The following is a 14,514-nucleotide window of genomic DNA, read 5'->3' on the forward strand; positions in this document are numbered from 1 at the left end:
CCGATGTTATGGGACCTGGCGTTAGGTAAGATTCTCCTTCCGGGGTGTACCAAGGAAGGGACAGGCTCAGATGGAAGAAAAACAAGGAAGTTTTCAGAGGATCCCAAAGAGACAGGTCGCTGGGGGATGGATACAGCCTGCCCACCAAGGAACCGCTGCTTTTCCACTGCCTGTTGCCCACCACCCTCCTGCCCCCACCTTGTTCCAGATGCCAAACACGGGGTACGCATGATCATGGAACCCTGCCTGCCCAGTAGCCAAGCCGACTACCTCTGGCTTCCGTTTTCTGCCTCTGCAGAGTGCAAAGGCAGTCAGAAATTTTGACGGCCTATCCAAGGGTCAGTGTCTGGGTGAAACTGACCCACACATGGGAAGGCAGAACAAGGTCCTTCCTGTCAGGTGAGGCAATTGAGACTGGAGAGTCAGGGGCTGCCTGTGGCCTCCTCCTCCTCCTCACGGGACACCTTCTGAGGGACCCACCCACTCTCATCTCTGAGCCTGGGAAGCGCCAACACCAAGCATCTGCGGGGCTTGGCTGGCCCTTTGGCGCCGTCTGGCGGCCCTCCTCCTTAACGACAACTCAGCGCCTTCCTGCCGCCTCCTGAACAAACCTATGGCCTGACTGCACTGGGCTTGTGCACCTCAGAGCCGATTTAATTCTTCCTCCCATTCCTAGAACAACCGAGCACCTGCCAGGAAGGGGAGTATTTCTCTCTGAAAGTCAGCCCTGGCCCTCACCCTTCCCTACCCCCCCTTCAGTACCCCTCTTAGTCAATGAGCTGAACGCATGCCACATCACCTAACTGGATTTCAGTGAATCAGCCTTTATCAGGCTCCTCTCTTGACTTCTGTGACTTGGCTTGAGGTAAGATGTTCCCCCCCCCTCCTTGGGGGTGCACAAAAGAAGGGAGAGGCGCCTACGGAAGAAAAATAAGCCACTCTTCAGAGAACCCTCTTCAGAGACAGGTTTCTGGGCTGGAAACTGCCTGGCCACCCGAGGCTCTCTGCTTTTACCCTTTCCCTTCATGTCCAGCAGCCCAGCTCTCCTAGGCCAACACTGTGCATGCCTGGCTCTGGAAACCTGCGTGCCAAATACTCAAACTAAGGGCTCGTAGGTCTAGAGGTCTACTTCTGGAGAATCCAAAGGCAGTCAGACCCCCTGACTCCCGGGCCAATGGTGTGGACTTTGGGCTACCTGAGCCAACTGAAAGTGACCCAAATATGTTCAAGGCAGAACCATTTGCCTTTTACCAGGTGAGCCGGTTTAGTCTGGAGAGTCAGAGGCGACCTGTAACCTACCCCTCCTTGCTGGACACCTCCTGAGGGGTGGGGTTGGGGTCCACCCATTCTCATCTCCGACCCCATCGTTGAGCCTGGAAATGCCAGCACCAAGCAGCTGCTGGGCTCGGCTGGCGCTTCGGCACCCTCTGGCGACCGTTCTCTCCAACAACAACTCAGAGCCCTTCCTCCTGCCTCCTGCCTCCTGGACAATGCCATGGGCTGCCCTGGGCTTGTGACCCTCAGATCCGATGTAATTCCTCCTCTCCCTCTAAGGACGACTGAGCGAGCACCTTCCAGGAAGGGGGGATTCCTCTCACAACATTAGCCGGGCCATTCCCTCCTCCCCACCCCTCAGCACTCTGGTCAGTCATCAGCCAAAAATCAGTCCAAGTCTGGCAACTGGATGCCAATTCCATCAGCCTCCCCTCTGAATTTATGTGACCTGGCTTGAGGTAAGTTTTTCCCTTAGGAGTGAAAGAAGGAAGGGAGATGCGCAGATGGAAGAAACTGACGGAACTGTTCAGGGAACTCACAAGACACCAGTCTCTTTGGGATGGATGCAGCCTGCCCACCAAGGAACCTTGGCTTTGCCACTCTCCATTCACCACCACCCACCTGCCCAGGTCCCAGATGCTAAACATGGGGCAGGCCTTGTCCTGGAGCAGTGCCTGCCCAGCAGCCAAGCCAGCAGCTGTGAGGCTGTGTTTCCTGCCTCTGAGTATCCAAAGGCACTTAGCGCTTTTGACAGTGTGTCCACGTGCCTGGACTTTGGGCTACCCCAGCTGTCTGAAAGCGACCCAGAGATGGGAAGGCAGAACAAGGTCTTTCCTGGCAGGCGAGGTAATTTAGCCTGGAGAGTCGGGGGCGGCCTGGAACCTAAGCCTCCTCCTCGCCAGACACCTCCTGAAGGATCCACCCATCCTTCCCATCTCTGAGCCTGCAAGTGCCAACCCCAAGCAGCTGCTGGGCTTGGCTGGCACTTTGGCGCCCTCTGGTGGCCACGCCCTCTAATAACAACTCAGAGCCCTTCCTCCTGCCTCCTGAACAAAGCCAGGGGCTGCTCCGGGCTTGTGAACCTCAGATCCGATGTAATTTCTCCTCGCCCTCTAAGAACGACCAAGCACCTTCCAGGAAAGGGGGAGATGTCTCTCACAAAATCAGCCTGGGCACTCCGTCCCCTCCTATCCCTCAGCACTCCGGTTAGTCATGAGCCGAACCCACTCCACGTCAGGTACCTGGATGTCAATTACATCAGCCTCAGGAGCTCCTGTCGTGGCTCAGTGGTTACCGCATCTGACTAGGAACCATGAGACTGCGGATTCGGTTCGATCCCTGGCCTTGCTCAGTGGCTGAAGGATCTGGTGTTGCCATGAGCTGTGGTATAGGTTGCAGACTTGGCTCAGATCCTGCGTTGCTGTGGCTCTGGCATAGGCCAGCAGCTGCAGCTCCGATTAGACCCCTAGCCTGGGAACCTCCATATGCTGCGGGTGTGGCTCTAGAAAAGGCAAAAAAAAAAAAAAAAAAGACAAAGAAAATTACATCAGCCTCCACTCTGACCTGGCTTGAGGCAAGATTTTTCCTTGGGGGTGAATGAAAGGAACGAGAGGCTCAGATGGAAGAAACTGAAGGAAATGTTCAGACAGCTCACAAGAGACCAGTCCCTCTGGGATGGATGCAGCCTGCCCACCAAGGAACCTTGGGGTTTCCACTCCCCATTCACCTCTACTCACCTGCCCAGTTTTCCAGATGCCAAAGACAGTGCAGGTCTGATTCGGGAACGTTGCTTGCACAGTAGGCAAGGCACATACCTCTGGGTTCAGGTTCTTCTTCCTCTGCAGAATCCCAGGGACCTTGGGTATCTGAACGGTCTGACAGTGACCCACAGATAGAAAGGCCGAGCAATGTCCTTTCTCTCAGGTGAGGTCATTGAGACTGGGGAGCCAGAGCCGACCTGGAACCTACCCCTGCTTGCTAGGCACGTCCTGGATGGGATCCACCAGCCCCATCTCCAACCCTGGCTCTGTGCTGGCACATGCCAGGATCAAGCAGCTGCCGGCCTCTGCCGGCGCTCTGGCGCCCTCTGGTGGCCATGCCCTCTGATAACACCTCAGAGCCTTCCTCTGGCCTCCTGACCCAATCCAGGGATGGAGGGCACTAGGTTTGTGCACCTGACAGCTGCTTTCCAACGCCTCTCCCTTTAAGGACCACCATGTGCCACCTGACAGAGGGCGGTATCTCCGTCTCAAAGTCTCCCAGGGCACTCCGCCCCCTTTTCTGACACCACGACTCTATGTCCATCAGCCCAGTGGTCCCACTTCAAGATAGGTCGCCAACTGCAAAGTCCTCTGCCCACTTTAACACACGTGACCTAGTCTTGGCTACGATTCTTTCACTTCCGGGTGACTGACAGGAAGCACTGGCTCAAGGAGAAAAATGAAAAGGAATTCTGGGGATAAGTTGTGGAGCCAGAACCCAGGGAGGAGCACAGCCTGGCCAGCCAAAAAACACCGCTGCTTCTACACACTTGATTCAGATCCCCAAGCACTGCTTTCCTGATGCCACGCCCGAGTGAAGCCGGATTCTCGAAAACTGTGTGCCCAGGACCCAAACCAAATACTTTTGGATGCATCCACACACCGCTGAAGAATCCAAAGGCAGTCAGATCCCAGATCATTTCATCTTTGTGCTCCACCAGCAGTATGGAGAGGACTCTCACTCATGAAGGGAGAAGTGTGTACCCACTATCAGGAGATGCATTTTTTGTTTGTTTGTTTTTGGTCTTTTTGCCATTTCTAGGGCCGCTTCTGCTGCATACGGAGGTTCCCAGGCTAGGGGTCTAATCGGAGCTGTAGCCGCCGGCCTACACCAGAGCCACAGCAATGTGGGGTCTGAGCTGCGTCTGCGACCTACACCACAGGTCGCGGCAACGCCGGATCCTTAACCCACTGAGCAAGGCCAGGGATCGAACCTGCAACCTCATGGTTCCTAGTTGGATTCGTTAACCACTGAGCCACGATGGGAACTCCAGGAGATGCATTTTGGACCGAGAGTCAGAAGCAACCGGTCACTCCCCTCTCCTCACTGGGTCACGTCCTCGGGGTTCCACCAGTGCCGTCTCCAACCCCAACCCTCAGCCTGGGAGTGCTGACACCAAGCAGCAGGTGGGCAATGTCAGGGGCTCCTCGTCCTCGAGCGGCCCTTCCCTCTGCCGACAATTCCCATCCCATCCTTCCGCCTCCCAGTGGTGCCCGGTTCTGTCTGCCCTTCTCATGAGCACCCGTGAGCCTACCTTGGCCCTCCTCCCTTTCTCAGAAAAATCCAGAGCCTCACGGAGGGTGGTCTTTCTCTCTCAAAGTCTCCCATATCCCTCACTGCACCCTATCAGCAGCCCTGGACAACCATCAGTTGAACACACTATGAGTCAGGAAACTGGCTTTAACTTATTTCGCCACCTCTATCCTGCTTAGCGCCCCCCGCCCCGCCCCGCCCCGCCCCGCCCCCGATGTTATGGGACCTGGCGTTAGGTAAGATTCTCCTTCCGGGGTGTACCAAGGAAGGGACAGGCTCAGATGGAAGAAAAACAAGGAAGTTTTCAGAGGATCCCAAAGAGACAGGTCGCTGGGGGATGGATACAGCCTGCCCACCAAGGAACCGCTGCTTTTCCACTGCCTGTTGCCCACCACCCTCCTGCCCCCACCTTGTTCCAGATGCCAAACACGGGGTACGCATGATCATGGAACCCTGCCTGCCCAGTAGCCAAGCCGACTACCTCTGGCTTCCGTTTTCTGCCTCTGCAGAGTGCAAAGGCAGTCAGAAATTTTGACGGCCTATCCAAGGGTCAGTGTCTGGGTGAAACTGACCCACACATGGGAAGGCAGAACAAGGTCCTTCCTGTCAGGTGAGGCAATTGAGACTGGAGAGTCAGGGGCTGCCTGTGGCCTCCTCCTCCTCCTCACGGGACACCTTCTGAGGGACCCACCCACTCTCATCTCTGAGCCTGGGAAGCGCCAACACCAAGCATCTGCGGGGCTTGGCTGGCCCTTTGGCGCCGTCTGGCGGCCCTCCTCCTTAACGACAACTCAGCGCCTTCCTGCCGCCTCCTGAACAAACCTATGGCCTGACTGCACTGGGCTTGTGCACCTCAGAGCCGATTTAATTCTTCCTCCCATTCCTAGAACAACCGAGCACCTGCCAGGAAGGGGAGTATTTCTCTCTGAAAGTCAGCCCTGGCCCTCACCCTTCCCTACCCCCCCTTCAGTACCCCTCTTAGTCAATGAGCTGAACGCATGCCACATCACCTAACTGGATTTCAGTGAATCAGCCTTTATCAGGCTCCTCTCTTGACTTCTGTGACTTGGCTTGAGGTAAGATGTTCCCCCCCCCCTCCTTGGGGGTGCACAAAAGAAGGGAGAGGCGCCTACGGAAGAAAAATAAGCCACTCTTCAGAGAACCCTCTTCAGAGACAGGTTTCTGGGCTGGAAACTGCCTGGCCACCCGAGGCTCTCTGCTTTTACCCTTTCCCTTCATGTCCAGCAGCCCAGCTCTCCTAGGCCAACACTGTGCATGCCTGGCTCTGGAAACCTGCGTGCCAAATACTCAAACTAAGGGCTCGTAGGTCTAGAGGTCTACTTCTGGAGAATCCAAAGGCAGTCAGACCCCCTGACTCCCGGGCCAATGGTGTGGACTTTGGGCTACCTGAGCCAACTGAAAGTGACCCAAATATGTTCAAGGCAGAACCATTTGCCTTTTACCAGGTGAGCCGGTTTAGTCTGGAGAGTCAGAGGCGACCTGTAACCTACCCCTCCTTGCTGGACACCTCCTGAGGGGTGGGGTTGGGGTCCACCCATTCTCATCTCCGACCCCATCGTTGAGCCTGGAAATGCCAGCACCAAGCAGCTGCTGGGCTCGGCTGGCGCTTCGGCACCCTCTGGCGACCGTTCTCTCCAACAACAACTCAGAGCCCTTCCTCCTGCCTCCTGCCTCCTGGACAATGCCATGGGCTGCCCTGGGCTTGTGACCCTCAGATCCGATGTAATTCCTCCTCTCCCTCTAAGGACGACTGAGCGAGCACCTTCCAGGAAGGGGGGATTCCTCTCACAACATTAGCCGGGCCATTCCCTCCTCCCCACCCCTCAGCACTCTGGTCAGTCATCAGCCAAAAATCAGTCCAAGTCTGGCAACTGGATGCCAATTCCATCAGCCTCCCCTCTGAATTTATGTGACCTGGCTTGAGGTAAGTTTTTCCCTTAGGAGTGAAAGAAGGAAGGGAGATGCGCAGATGGAAGAAACTGACGGAACTGTTCAGGGAACTCACAAGACACCAGTCTCTTTGGGATGGATGCAGCCTGCCCACCAAGGAACCTTGGCTTTGCCACTCTCCATTCACCACCACCCACCTGCCCAGGTCCCAGATGCTAAACATGGGGCAGGCCTTGTCCTGGAGCAGTGCCTGCCCAGCAGCCAAGCCAGCAGCTGTGAGGCTGTGTTTCCTGCCTCTGAGTATCCAAAGGCACTTAGCGCTTTTGACAGTGTGTCCACGTGCCTGGACTTTGGGCTACCCCAGCTGTCTGAAAGCGACCCAGAGATGGGAAGGCAGAACAAGGTCTTTCCTGGCAGGCGAGGTAATTTAGCCTGGAGAGTCGGGGGCGGCCTGGAACCTAAGCCTCCTCCTCGCCAGACACCTCCTGAAGGATCCACCCATCCTTCCCATCTCTGAGCCTGCAAGTGCCAACCCCAAGCAGCTGCTGGGCTTGGCTGGCACTTTGGCGCCCTCTGGTGGCCACGCCCTCTAATAACAACTCAGAGCCCTTCCTCCTGCCTCCTGAACAAAGCCAGGGGCTGCTCCGGGCTTGTGAACCTCAGATCCGATGTAATTTCTCCTCGCCCTCTAAGAACGACCAAGCACCTTCCAGGAAAGGGGGAGATGTCTCTCACAAAATCAGCCTGGGCACTCCGTCCCCTCCTATCCCTCAGCACTCCGGTTAGTCATGAGCCGAACCCACTCCACGTCAGGTACCTGGATGTCAATTACATCAGCCTCAGGAGCTCCTGTCGTGGCTCAGTGGTTACCGCATCTGACTAGGAACCATGAGACTGCGGATTCGGTTCGATCCCTGGCCTTGCTCAGTGGCTGAAGGATCTGGTGTTGCCATGAGCTGTGGTATAGGTTGCAGACTTGGCTCAGATCCTGCGTTGCTGTGGCTCTGGCATAGGCCAGCAGCTGCAGCTCCGATTAGACCCCTAGCCTGGGAACCTCCATATGCTGCGGGTGTGGCTCTAGAAAAGGCAAAAAAAAAAAAAAAAAAGACAAAGAAAATTACATCAGCCTCCACTCTGACCTGGCTTGAGGCAAGATTTTTCCTTGGGGGTGAATGAAAGGAACGAGAGGCTCAGATGGAAGAAACTGAAGGAAATGTTCAGACAGCTCACAAGAGACCAGTCCCTCTGGGATGGATGCAGCCTGCCCACCAAGGAACCTTGGGGTTTCCACTCCCCATTCACCTCTACTCACCTGCCCAGTTTTCCAGATGCCAAAGACAGTGCAGGTCTGATTCGGGAACGTTGCTTGCACAGTAGGCAAGGCACATACCTCTGGGTTCAGGTTCTTCTTCCTCTGCAGAATCCCAGGGACCTTGGGTATCTGAACGGTCTGACAGTGACCCACAGATAGAAAGGCCGAGCAATGTCCTTTCTCTCAGGTGAGGTCATTGAGACTGGGGAGCCAGAGCCGACCTGGAACCTACCCCTGCTTGCTAGGCACGTCCTGGATGGGATCCACCAGCCCCATCTCCAACCCTGGCTCTGTGCTGGCACATGCCAGGATCAAGCAGCTGCCGGCCTCTGCCGGCGCTCTGGCGCCCTCTGGTGGCCATGCCCTCTGATAACACCTCAGAGCCTTCCTCTGGCCTCCTGACCCAATCCAGGGATGGAGGGCACTAGGTTTGTGCACCTGACAGCTGCTTTCCAACGCCTCTCCCTTTAAGGACCACCATGTGCCACCTGACAGAGGGCGGTATCTCCGTCTCAAAGTCTCCCAGGGCACTCCGCCCCCTTTTCTGACACCACGACTCTATGTCCATCAGCCCAGTGGTCCCACTTCAAGATAGGTCGCCAACTGCAAAGTCCTCTGCCCACTTTAACACACGTGACCTAGTCTTGGCTACGATTCTTTCACTTCCGGGTGACTGACAGGAAGCACTGGCTCAAGGAGAAAAATGAAAAGGAATTCTGGGGATAAGTTGTGGAGCCAGAACCCAGGGAGGAGCACAGCCTGGCCAGCCAAAAAACACCGCTGCTTCTACACACTTGATTCAGATCCCCAAGCACTGCTTTCCTGATGCCACGCCCGAGTGAAGCCGGATTCTCGAAAACTGTGTGCCCAGGACCCAAACCAAATACTTTTGGATGCATCCACACACCGCTGAAGAATCCAAAGGCAGTCAGATCCCAGATCATTTCATCTTTGTGCTCCACCAGCAGTATGGAGAGGACTCTCACTCATGAAGGGAGAAGTGTGTACCCACTATCAGGAGATGCATTTTTTGTTTGTTTGTTTTTGGTCTTTTTGCCATTTCTAGGGCCGCTTCTGCTGCATACGGAGGTTCCCAGGCTAGGGGTCTAATCGGAGCTGTAGCCGCCGGCCTACACCAGAGCCACAGCAATGTGGGGTCTGAGCTGCGTCTGCGACCTACACCACAGGTCGCGGCAACGCCGGATCCTTAACCCACTGAGCAAGGCCAGGGATCGAACCTGCAACCTCATGGTTCCTAGTTGGATTCGTTAACCACTGAGCCACGATGGGAACTCCAGGAGATGCATTTTGGACCGAGAGTCAGAAGCAACCGGTCACTCCCCTCTCCTCACTGGGTCACGTCCTCGGGGTTCCACCAGTGCCGTCTCCAACCCCAACCCTCAGCCTGGGAGTGCTGACACCAAGCAGCAGGTGGGCAATGTCAGGGGCTCCTCGTCCTCGAGCGGCCCTTCCCTCTGCCGACAATTCCCATCCCATCCTTCCGCCTCCCAGTGGTGCCCGGTTCTGTCTGCCCTTCTCATGAGCACCCGTGAGCCTACCTTGGCCCTCCTCCCTTTCTCAGAAAAATCCAGAGCCTCACGGAGGGTGGTCTTTCTCTCTCAAAGTCTCCCATATCCCTCACTGCACCCTATCAGCAGCCCTGGACAACCATCAGTTGAACACACTATGAGTCAGGAAACTGGCTTTAACTTATTTCGCCACCTCTATCCTGCTTAGCGCCCCCCGCCCCGCCCCGCCCCGCCCCGCCCCCGATGTTATGGGACCTGGCGTTAGGTAAGATTCTCCTTCCGGGGTGTACCAAGGAAGGGACAGGCTCAGATGGAAGAAAAACAAGGAAGTTTTCAGAGGATCCCAAAGAGACAGGTCGCTGGGGGATGGATACAGCCTGCCCACCAAGGAACCGCTGCTTTTCCACTGCCTGTTGCCCACCACCCTCCTGCCCCCACCTTGTTCCAGATGCCAAACACGGGGTACGCATGATCATGGAACCCTGCCTGCCCAGTAGCCAAGCCGACTACCTCTGGCTTCCGTTTTCTGCCTCTGCAGAGTGCAAAGGCAGTCAGAAATTTTGACGGCCTATCCAAGGGTCAGTGTCTGGGTGAAACTGACCCACACATGGGAAGGCAGAACAAGGTCCTTCCTGTCAGGTGAGGCAATTGAGACTGGAGAGTCAGGGGCTGCCTGTGGCCTCCTCCTCCTCCTCACGGGACACCTTCTGAGGGACCCACCCACTCTCATCTCTGAGCCTGGGAAGCGCCAACACCAAGCATCTGCGGGGCTTGGCTGGCCCTTTGGCGCCGTCTGGCGGCCCTCCTCCTTAACGACAACTCAGCGCCTTCCTGCCGCCTCCTGAACAAACCTATGGCCTGACTGCACTGGGCTTGTGCACCTCAGAGCCGATTTAATTCTTCCTCCCATTCCTAGAACAACCGAGCACCTGCCAGGAAGGGGAGTATTTCTCTCTGAAAGTCAGCCCTGGCCCTCACCCTTCCCTACCCCCCCTTCAGTACCCCTCTTAGTCAATGAGCTGAACGCATGCCACATCACCTAACTGGATTTCAGTGAATCAGCCTTTATCAGGCTCCTCTCTTGACTTCTGTGACTTGGCTTGAGGTAAGATGTTCCCCCCCCCTCCTTGGGGGTGCACAAAAGAAGGGAGAGGCGCCTACGGAAGAAAAATAAGCCACTCTTCAGAGAACCCTCTTCAGAGACAGGTTTCTGGGCTGGAAACTGCCTGGCCACCCGAGGCTCTCTGCTTTTACCCTTTCCCTTCATGTCCAGCAGCCCAGCTCTCCTAGGCCAACACTGTGCATGCCTGGCTCTGGAAACCTGCGTGCCAAATACTCAAACTAAGGGCTCGTAGGTCTAGAGGTCTACTTCTGGAGAATCCAAAGGCAGTCAGACCCCCTGACTCCCGGGCCAATGGTGTGGACTTTGGGCTACCTGAGCCAACTGAAAGTGACCCAAATATGTTCAAGGCAGAACCATTTGCCTTTTACCAGGTGAGCCGGTTTAGTCTGGAGAGTCAGAGGCGACCTGTAACCTACCCCTCCTTGCTGGACACCTCCTGAGGGGTGGGGTTGGGGTCCACCCATTCTCATCTCCGACCCCATCGTTGAGCCTGGAAATGCCAGCACCAAGCAGCTGCTGGGCTCGGCTGGCGCTTCGGCACCCTCTGGCGACCGTTCTCTCCAACAACAACTCAGAGCCCTTCCTCCTGCCTCCTGCCTCCTGGACAATGCCATGGGCTGCCCTGGGCTTGTGACCCTCAGATCCGATGTAATTCCTCCTCTCCCTCTAAGGACGACTGAGCGAGCACCTTCCAGGAAGGGGGGATTCCTCTCACAACATTAGCCGGGCCATTCCCTCCTCCCCACCCCTCAGCACTCTGGTCAGTCATCAGCCAAAAATCAGTCCAAGTCTGGCAACTGGATGCCAATTCCATCAGCCTCCCCTCTGAATTTATGTGACCTGGCTTGAGGTAAGTTTTTCCCTTAGGAGTGAAAGAAGGAAGGGAGATGCGCAGATGGAAGAAACTGACGGAACTGTTCAGGGAACTCACAAGACACCAGTCTCTTTGGGATGGATGCAGCCTGCCCACCAAGGAACCTTGGCTTTGCCACTCTCCATTCACCACCACCCACCTGCCCAGGTCCCAGATGCTAAACATGGGGCAGGCCTTGTCCTGGAGCAGTGCCTGCCCAGCAGCCAAGCCAGCAGCTGTGAGGCTGTGTTTCCTGCCTCTGAGTATCCAAAGGCACTTAGCGCTTTTGACAGTGTGTCCACGTGCCTGGACTTTGGGCTACCCCAGCTGTCTGAAAGCGACCCAGAGATGGGAAGGCAGAACAAGGTCTTTCCTGGCAGGCGAGGTAATTTAGCCTGGAGAGTCGGGGGCGGCCTGGAACCTAAGCCTCCTCCTCGCCAGACACCTCCTGAAGGATCCACCCATCCTTCCCATCTCTGAGCCTGCAAGTGCCAACCCCAAGCAGCTGCTGGGCTTGGCTGGCACTTTGGCGCCCTCTGGTGGCCACGCCCTCTAATAACAACTCAGAGCCCTTCCTCCTGCCTCCTGAACAAAGCCAGGGGCTGCTCCGGGCTTGTGAACCTCAGATCCGATGTAATTTCTCCTCGCCCTCTAAGAACGACCAAGCACCTTCCAGGAAAGGGGGAGATGTCTCTCACAAAATCAGCCTGGGCACTCCGTCCCCTCCTATCCCTCAGCACTCCGGTTAGTCATGAGCCGAACCCACTCCACGTCAGGTACCTGGATGTCAATTACATCAGCCTCAGGAGTTCCTGTCGTGGCTCAGTGGTTACCGCATCTGACTAGGAACCATGAGACTGCGGATTCGGTTCGATCCCTGGCCTTGCTCAGTGGCTGAAGGATCTGGTGTTGCCATGAGCTGTGGTATAGGTTGCAGACTTGGCTCAGATCCTGCGTTGCTGTGGCTCTGGCATAGGCCAGCAGCTGCAGCTCCGATTAGACCCCTAGCCTGGGAACCTCCATATGCTGCGGGTGTGGCTCTAGAAAAGGCAAAAAAAAAAAAAAAAAAAAAGACAAAGAAAATTACATCAGCCTCCACTCTGACCTGGCTTGAGGCAAGATTTTTCCTTGGGGGTGAATGAAAGGAACGAGAGGCTCAGATGGAAGAAATTGAAGGAAATGTTCAGACAGCTCACAAGAGACCAGTCCCTCTGGGATGGATGCAGCCTGCCCACCAAGGAACCTTGGGGTTTCCACTCCCCATTCACCTCTACTCACCTGCCCAGTTTTCCAGATGCCAAAGACAGTGCAGGTCTGATTCGGGAACGTTGCTTGCACAGTAGGCAAGGCACATACCTCTGGGTTCAGGTTCTTCTTCCTCTGCAGAATCCCAGGGACCTTGGGTATCTGAACGGTCTGACAGTGACCCACAGATAGAAAGGCCGAGCAATGTCCTTTCTCTCAGGTGAGGTCATTGAGACTGGGGAGCCAGAGCCGACCTGGAACCTACCCCTGCTTGCTAGGCACGTCCTGGATGGGATCCACCAGCCCCATCTCCAACCCTGGCTCTGTGCTGGCACATGCCAGGATCAAGCAGCTGCCGGCCTCTGCCGGCGCTCTGGCGCCCTCTGGTGGCCATGCCCTCTGATAACACCTCAGAGCCTTCCTCTGGCCTCCTGACCCAATCCAGGGATGGAGGGCACTAGGTTTGTGCACCTGACAGCTGCTTTCCAACGCCTCTCCCTTTAAGGACCACCATGTGCCACCTGACAGAGGGCGGTATCTCCGTCTCAAAGTCTCCCAGGGCACTCCGCCCCCTTTTCTGACACCACGACTCTATGTCCATCAGCCCAGTGGTCCCACTTCAAGATAGGTCGCCAACTGCAAAGTCCTCTGCCCACTTTAACACACGTGACCTAGTCTTGGCTACGATTCTTTCACTTCCGGGTGACTGACAGGAAGCACTGGCTCAAGGAGAAAAATGAAAAGGAATTCTGGGGATAAGTTGTGGAGCCAGAACCCAGGGAGGAGCACAGCCTGGCCAGCCAAAAAACACCGCTGCTTCTACACACTTGATTCAGATCCCCAAGCACTGCTTTCCTGATGCCACGCCCGAGTGAAGCCGGATTCTCGAAAACTGTGTGCCCAGGACCCAAACCAAATACTTTTGGATGCATCCACACACCGCTGAAGAATCCAAAGGCAGTCAGATCCCAGATCATTTCATCTTTGTGCTCCACCAGCAGTATGGAGAGGACTCTCACTCATGAAGGGAGAAGTGTGTACCCACTATCAGGAGATGCATTTTTTGTTTGTTTGTTTTTGGTCTTTTTGCCATTTCTAGGGCCGCTTCTGCTGCATACGGAGGTTCCCAGGCTAGGGGTCTAATCGGAGCTGTAGCCGCCGGCCTACACCAGAGCCACAGCAATGTGGGGTCTGAGCTGCGTCTGCGACCTACACCACAGGTCGCGGCAACGCCGGATCCTTAACCCACTGAGCAAGGCCAGGGATCGAACCTGCAACCTCATGGTTCCTAGTTGGATTCGTTAACCACTGAGCCACGATGGGAACTCCAGGAGATGCATTTTGGACCGAGAGTCAGAAGCAACCGGTCACTCCCCTCTCCTCACTGGGTCACGTCCTCGGGGTTCCACCAGTGCCGTCTCCAACCCCAACCCTCAGCCTGGGAGTGCTGACACCAAGCAGCAGGTGGGCAATGTCAGGGGCTCCTCGTCCTCGAGCGGCCCTTCCCTCTGCCGACAATTCCCATCCCATCCTTCCGCCTCCCAGTGGTGCCCGGTTCTGTCTGCCCTTCTCATGAGCACCCGTGAGCCTACCTTGGCCCTCCTCCCTTTCTCAGAAAAATCCAGAGCCTCACGGAGGGTGGTCTTTCTCTCTCAAAGTCTCCCATATCCCTCACTGCACCCTATCAGCAGCCCTGGACAACCATCAGTTGAACACACTATGAGTCAGGAAACTGGCTTTAACTTATTTCGCCACCTCTATCCTGCTTAGCGCCCCCCGCCCCGCCCCGCCCCGCCCCGCCCCCGATGTTATGGGACCTGGCGTTAGGTAAGATTCTCCTTCCGGGGTGTACCAAGGAAGGGACAGGCTCAGATGGAAGAAAAACAAGGAAGTTTTCAGAGGATCCCAAAGAGACAGGTCGCTGGGGGATGGATACAGCCTGCCCACCAAGGAACCGCTGCTTTTCCACTGC

This window comes from Sus scrofa, chromosome 17, assembly GCF_054392235.1.
Source record: "Sus scrofa isolate SSC_HxYL_T2T_F1_AM1 chromosome 17, Sscrofa_HxYL_maternal_Yorkshire_Landrace_v2.0, whole genome shotgun sequence".
NCBI lineage: Eukaryota > Metazoa > Chordata > Mammalia > Artiodactyla > Suidae > Sus > Sus scrofa.